The sequence below is a fragment of the Lineus longissimus genome, unplaced genomic scaffold (assembly GCF_910592395.1).
Source record: "Lineus longissimus unplaced genomic scaffold, tnLinLong1.2, whole genome shotgun sequence".
Classification (NCBI taxonomy): Eukaryota; Metazoa; Nemertea; class Pilidiophora; order Heteronemertea; family Lineidae; genus Lineus; species Lineus longissimus.
Genome location: NW_027020278.1, coordinates 7,386 through 14,853, shown reverse-complemented (window position 1 = coordinate 14,853; position 7,468 = coordinate 7,386). Strand labels below are relative to the sequence as shown.

The 7,468-nt window shown below is 43.3% G+C and overlaps 1 long non-coding RNA gene across 1 annotated transcript; it reads right to left on the bottom strand.

The window, feature by feature from the left end:
- Window positions 1–473: 473 nt before the first annotated feature.
- On the bottom strand, window positions 474–1,806 carry LOC135503554 (uncharacterized). The gene is made up of 3 exons (XR_010449912.1): window positions 1,691–1,806; window positions 1,152–1,264; window positions 474–680 (listed from the first exon to the last, which is right to left on the bottom strand). It is a non-coding gene; the product is annotated as an uncharacterized LOC135503554 (long non-coding RNA).
- Between the last annotated feature and the right edge of the window lie 5,662 nt (window positions 1,807–7,468).

The window sequence follows — 7,468 nt, the reverse complement described above, 5'->3', positions numbered from 1 at the left end:
CCGCTTCAGTGCAATGTTGTTGAGGATTACACAGCAGACTATCACTTTACAGGCCTGTTCTGGGACCAGCCGAATTTCATCGTGCAAGCAATGGAACCGCCTCTTTAAAATGCCAAAGGCCTGCTCAACTCGTGTCCTGGTTCGTGCTTGGGCGGCATTGTATCTGGCTTCTTCAGGTGTTGGATTCCGATAAGGTGTCATCAGGTACGGTTCAAGTGCATAACCTTTGTCTCCCAAAAGGAATCCATCATGTGGAGTTGAAATTGTAAATACAATATTGTAAATGTAATAATTTTTTTCAAAATGAATGAATTTTATACTAATTTATTGAATATGAGAATATCAATGTTTTTTTGTCATTTTATACATAACATGGGGTTTCTCGTTTATATATTATATATTTTTCAAATAAGCATGATACTGTTGATCCAGTAGTATGCCTATGTGATAATTTCTTTTCTACTACATGTATGTTAGTTATAAATGTTGATAAAGTTCCAATTAAATTATTTATCTATCTATTAAATTACTTGTTTTTAGTGGGTATCACACATGTCTGAATTACCTTGGTTAGCAAGTTCTCGGCCAATGGACGACACCTTGAATATTCGACTGTCGTGAACACTTCCCGGCCATTTGGCTACAAGGTTTGTGGCAATGCGATCAGCATCACATATCATCTGCAATACCAAAAAGTGGAAATTGAAATATTATTTCTGGGTTTCTGCCGGGGGGGGGGGCAACTGCCAAGATTGTCCGAAAAACAGCCAAAATTTGCTCTTTCGACCAGGAATTTGGGCTTTGGTTCCCCCTCTTGAATTTTTTTCTGGCAGAAACACTGTACTTTCAAAATTTTTCATACTTAGCAATGATTTTAATTCATACTATGCCAGGAATCAGGATATTCATATTTCAGATGGACATGCAATCTCTTAAACTAGATCAGGCCTCCAATGAGCCAGGCTTTGAAAGTGAACCTGATCTCGTTCCAAGATGACTAAATAAAAAAGCCAGCCAGCCGGTCATCTGGTAATAAATGCAATGCATGTTTATTGTACTTTGGTGTAGGCCTACAGACATTATGTGCACATTTCGTTACTAGGCAGGGCTACCAACTGACTTTTGAAAGTGTTCTATTCACACATGCTTACCTGAACATTGATGCTGTGAATGGATTTGCGACAGACATAAACATCCTCAAATTGAGATGGGGCTTGAATCTTTATCTGTGTGCAGTCCAAAGCACCGATTACGTTAGGGAAACCTAAAATCAAAGTGGAAGAACCATTAGGCAACACACAAACTGACCTGTATTAGGCCTAACTAACTATATCATTCCCCGACTGCGCCCCGCCCTGGTCGACATCCACCTCACTCAGTGAGTTGAGGGCATTTTTATGGATGCAGTATGCAATGTATGGAGGGATGATATTGGTACAAGAAAAGTATAGAACATACTGCATACTCATGATCGAGTATAGGCCAGACCTGACTGACCAACAATCCATACAGCAGTAGTGTAGGCTGTACATGCCATGGATGATGGTCATTGGTGGACACACAAGCACACAACAACATGCAACACTACGTACAGTCACAGTCGACAACAGTCTGCACTCGATCAACTCAACTGCACAGTCACAGTGGCGCGGATGCGAGTATTCATTAGAATAGATGGCTGCATAGATACCTTCACATGATTATAAAGTTTCCAGCAATCTAACAGCCGGTTTTCAATAAACAAACAACAGCATTGAACCACGCAGTTTCGCTTCCATGATGACACACGACACATGTCATGCATGTGTGTGATGAAAAAAAACAGCTGATGAAGTTTGACCTGTCCTTGACCTGTTAAAATATTCACGGTTACCAACAGCGATTTCTTCATTCACCGTTTGCTGATTGGAGAAGTTTGACCAGCTTAATATGCATGTTCACCTATCGATTTTGTCATTCATTTTGCTGATTGGAGCACTATAAATAGTAGTGGGCGAGGAGCACATGAGATGGGAACTGATACATACCTGCAACTGCCAAGAAGCGCTTCTTAGTTCCTGTGGCTTCGTCGCCCCTCGGAAATTTTATGATTTCGCTCATATATTTGATTATTTCATTCATGGCGGCCTTCACGATACGGCACACGGAACTTTTTGACAGTCCATCTCCATCCCCGACCATTATTTGGAAGGACCCGCAAGCAAGGAAACGGAGACACACGCAAATTTGTAGTATGACAGGCCATGGCCACGGTCGGTCGGACGCGTCAACTTTGGGCCGAATACCTCAACGAAGACCATTATTGTGTCGGGCAGGAAACGATATCCGTCTTTCACCCCCTTGGCGGAGTACTTCTCCAAGGGGTTTTGATGGTCTACGAGTCGTCTTTCTGGGCCTCGGGCCATCAAATATCGAAGGACAGGCCGGTTGTGCCGGCGAATTTCCGCCATTTTGTGTCCTTAATTCCGACTTAAGTACGGTAGCTACCGTGCTTAAGTTTTTGGGGTACTTAAGTCGGCTAGGCGAGTTAAGATTCTTGTGAATCAACTTAAGACAAAACTTAAGAAATTCTCATACTTAAGTCACCAAAACAGACTTAAGATTCTTTGAGAAACCGGGCCCCAAATATTTCAATTTAAATTCAGACATTTGAAACAGGATATGAAAAGCTTTTTAAAAATGTAGCCATTTTGTTGTGGTCTTTATAGCCGGACACCTTGATTTTATTCGCATACAAAGACGCGTTGCCCGACAAACGCTTGTATAGATTGCGCAATTTCTTGCCGTCTTTCCAATGTGCCTCCTTGGCGATGCGCTCATACTGCAGTACGAACGCTTCCCAGTTATCTTTCTTATCCCCAGAAAAAGTTTGCATCTTAGGTAATATCGGACTTCTAGTCCGCTTCTTATGCGAATGCTTATGTTTCCTATCGCGTCTCCGCCCTTCATCAGAAGACGAATTAGATTCGGTATCAGATGACGGAAACGACGATGCTATGGAATCACTAGAAGAGTCAGTGGTGACGTCAGATGGTGACGTCGTGGCATCTGAAGAAACTACTCGACGCTTGCGGCCATGACGGTCCGCAACCTTCCCCTTAGCTTTAGCAGGCGAAACAGATCTATAACTTGATTTAGGCCTATGCGACGCCTTAGGTTTACCGTTATACTGGCTTGAGGAATGTTGGATCCTGTCAGATCCTTTTTCATGTTTCGGGCTTTTTTCGGAACGCTTGCCAGTGCGACCGCGATCACGGCGGGTAGGCCTAGCTCTGTTATCAAAGGCGGAGAAAGCAAACTGCCTACGCCGGCTTCAGCGTCTGCAGCGTCTTCACCGCCGCTATCATGACGGAACTCGTGAGACATGGGTTTACCCGAACCGTTTATTTGCAACTCGAGTACCTTAATTCTGTAGCCCAAGTCTTCATTATCCCTACGTAGACTGAAATTTTAGGTGGTTAGTGCGGCGGTATCGGCATTCGCACCGCGCACCTCCATCTTAGCCCGTAGAAGCTTATCATTTAGCGCCAAAATTTCTTCACTTTGGCGACGGCGGTCCGCCTCATATTGAGTCCTACAATGCGCCAATTCTTTTACTGCACGAGCTGCATTTTCATCAGAATGGGCGACATGTTTTCTAAAATCTTCGGCCTGTGACAACAAGTTATCATCACAAGAAATATGGATTGCTTGAATTCTATCATCGAAACCCCTCTCCCTAAGTTCAATTTCCGAACGATGTTCAGAAAGGGTTTTCTCAATCAAACGAGATTGGTCCTCGACTTTTTGCTCGAGAATCTTTTGTCCGCTATCGGACATGGCCAGCTCGCACTTTAAGCGGCTACATTCTTCACGCAGCAGATCTACCGTCTCAGACTCTTCCTCGGTATCGCCAAGTGCATCAGAGTTACCCCCTTCATTTTCATTTAAATTCCCCACAGAAGCTAAACCTACAAATTGATCATCCTGTGGATCAACAGGTGCTTCCCCTGTTGTCTTCACAAGACTAGCATTGAACCTATCTAGTTCGCGAGGGTCCGCGGTAAAGGAGATCATGCCCGCGGCCACCCACTCGTCCCACTGCGCCCTTCCAAGCCCGGTCAGGTGTTGCATGATTTCTAACGATAACATTCGTTCCTCTCTCCTCTGCATTATAAAATCGGCGCGTTTATCGCCGATCCCAACTAAACTGCATAACACCTCTTTAGGTGCAAAATTAATTGGAATTGGAACAGGCTTAGGGTTCGCCATAATGATTTGTAAGTGAAATACAAATTATTTTTACCTTGAAACTGTACGAAATAACTTGGAATAAAATTGGAGAAGAATATCAGAAGACTCTGAAATGACAGTAAAAGGAGTCTGAGAATGGCACTACTGAAATTCTAAACTCGAAACGTTATTTAAAACATTATTGAAGTATAGCACCTTTTCGAACTATTCACGTTCGAAACTATTAAAATTGTGGTCCATAAAATTGTTTCAATAAAAATACTTGTCTGGGAGGTTACGTTCATTCATAACGAACGAAAGCAATACTAATACATCGGTAGTTATAATTCAACGAAGACGTTGTGACAGCCACTTTAAATTATTGTTGGCGCAAAAATTTGTTTCAACTCAACGTCGCTCTGGATATTATCCAAAGTCCGGCTAGACATAGAGTTCCAAGAAAGTTAAGGCCTATGAACCCACGACAGCTTAATCCTTTCTCAATAAAAAGTTCTTGATAAAAGAGTTGTGTTCACAGAAGCGTGTAGGCCTTAGGACCTGGCATTAGGTCGTTTATAAAAACAGCGTCACATGCTTGTAATGACCGGTTGAAATTGAACACGTCGCCGCACCTAAGCCCTGGGAATTCGAATCTAGGCGTTCCCAAGTGAAATTTGACATGCAAGTCCGTGGCCGCGCACTAAACTTTTAGGCGTAACCAAATTCCAAAATATGTAAACACAACACGTGTTACGTCGAAAACGATGGCCTATCTGGCAATCAATATACCATGCAAGCCTGAAATTCCGGGAAGAAGTTATAAATAAACAAAATCTTCACCTTGAAAGAACAGCGAAAACAATGCGTCTGCGAAATACAGTTGAACAGCCCCAGTCAAAAGTAATGTACCTGACCGAAACTGGTGCATGCGGATATGGGTGTAAATACTACAGTACGCATTTCGAAAAGTTCTGCGAGTAACCGTTTGTGCTACATGTCGGTTAAACGGTCGTTGCCTACGGAACTACGTACAGAAAATGACCAAAGTTTGTAACTTTGGGCCTGAAGAATTTCTGGCCAAATTACAAACTCAAATACGAATCTGCATACGAAGACCCATAATTATAGCATTGGCACGCATCAAACGATTACAATCCGAAGGTAGCCTTCAGACATGGCAAAACTAAGGTTTGGGAGCTTTTCAACCCTGAAATTCAGATGACTTTCAAATACAAGGTTGAACTAGGATTTTTGGCGTTCAAGTAAGAAACCCCTCGGCGAATGCAAAGTACGGAATCCGGGCAAACGTGCTACTCAAAAGTCATAGTACTCCCGTTGATGACTAGACTTTAGTCTTGGACAAAAACTGTCCAAGGCCGAAGCCCAAAAAACCCTTTTCGTCGGAAACATTGAGAGTCACCCATCAACATAATATCTCCCTCTCCCTTCCGTGCTCAAATAAGTGCGGAAAAGGTCCTCAGGATGGTCAACGCCCTTATCTCAATATGTCCGAAGTTTTACTTCAGGTTTTAACTATATCCTCGAGATAATTCAGGTTCATTCTTTAACATGATATCTCCTTCTCTCTTCCGTGCTTTATGAAGCTCAAAAAATTTGAGGATAGTCAAAGACCTAGACTGAATAATGCCGAAGTTTTTACTTCAGAGGCCGTGGCCAATATATGGCAAAGGATAAGACCCCTTCAGACAACTATACATGTCCGAATTTGTCTCGTCGCCAGTGTGATAAATCTCGTGTGATTTACATCGTGCGGGTGCCGCGTTGTCCCACGTCTTGTACTTACATGTAAATACGATTAGTTGCCGCTTGGGTCTTCTTTTGCCGTCAGGTCTTGGTCTCAGTATGTCATCTACCAAACCGGGAAGAGAACGGACCTTTTATACTGCGCGCCTGTCACGTGGCTGGCTGATGCCGCCTGCTAAGCACTTGACCTCAGCCAATCCCGCGGCGGCGCGACCGGGCGAGACAAAGCGACGGTTCTTACCACAAAACCATGAGAAAAAAATGTGAGAAAGCGAAAGCGAGAAACCACATGGGTTCTGGTAAGATTATCTTTACAGTAATGTAAGATGAACCCGAACCCGTACACGAACCCGAACCCGAACCCGAAACCGAACCCGAACCCGAACTTAAGTTTGAAAAACACTTATTAACGAATCGAGTTCCATTTGCGATCTCTGCTGATTTTGAATCAATCGATACAGCTGTGGCGAAGACAGTAGTTATCCTAGTAAGAAACACAACGCATCAGCAGTTGAAGTTTATATTCACACCGATTATCAATTATTTAAAGAGAGACTTCATAGATATTTGATGTACTGATAAAACTTTAGAAATGGGTTAATGGTAGTCATTTAATCAATCCTGAATGAAAATAATTATTTTCCTACGGATAGTTATTTTTTAATTAGCGTTTTAAAATTTCCAAATCCATCGTCTGCTACGAGCCTGCTAAAGAAATTCCCATAACGGCCGCCATGTTGGATGACGTCACGAGATGGACACCCATATCGTGTTTTGACAGCGGTGCTGATAAGCCAAAGGTGTCAGACGAACCATGTTCCTGAATGCTAATTAGAGGGACTATCGGGCTAAACAATGGGATTAACTAGGAACTTAGGCCCCTACAGGCTACATAAAGGTAAAATGTTCTCATCAGCGGCATATACTGAAAGATTGCGATGGATTGTACAAGTGAAGATACTGCCGAACCGCCGGAGAAGAGGACTAAAACCCTGAAGAAGCTGAGGAAAGACCGGGGAAAACGATGTGTTGTTTATGGATGCGGCAACACCACATCAAATAGTGAATTCGGAGCGCATTTGTTTCCTGATAGAGCTGATGATTCTCGGAGATTTAAAGCTTGGTGCAGGGTCGTTTCCCACTCCCGTTCAGATTTCGTTTGGACCAAAAATGCAGTGATATGTAGTGAACATTTTCTCGACGATATGACCAACGGTGTCTCCAGGCAAATGCAGAAAGAAATGCTGGCGAAGGCATATCAGAAAGATGCCAAAGACATCAAAGTGAACTGGAGCCTGGCCGACGATGCGATCCCGTCCGTTTCACTTCTCCCCAGCAAGCCGAAACACGGGACCCCTGCAGTCACAGAACGTCCGAAAGCTACACGAAGCCCTCTCACCCCAGTTCCTGGTCCTTCATCAGACATTTTTACGACCCCCAAATTGACTGGAAGTCGAAATGCCGTCGTGATAAGGGAGAGAAAACGAGTAAG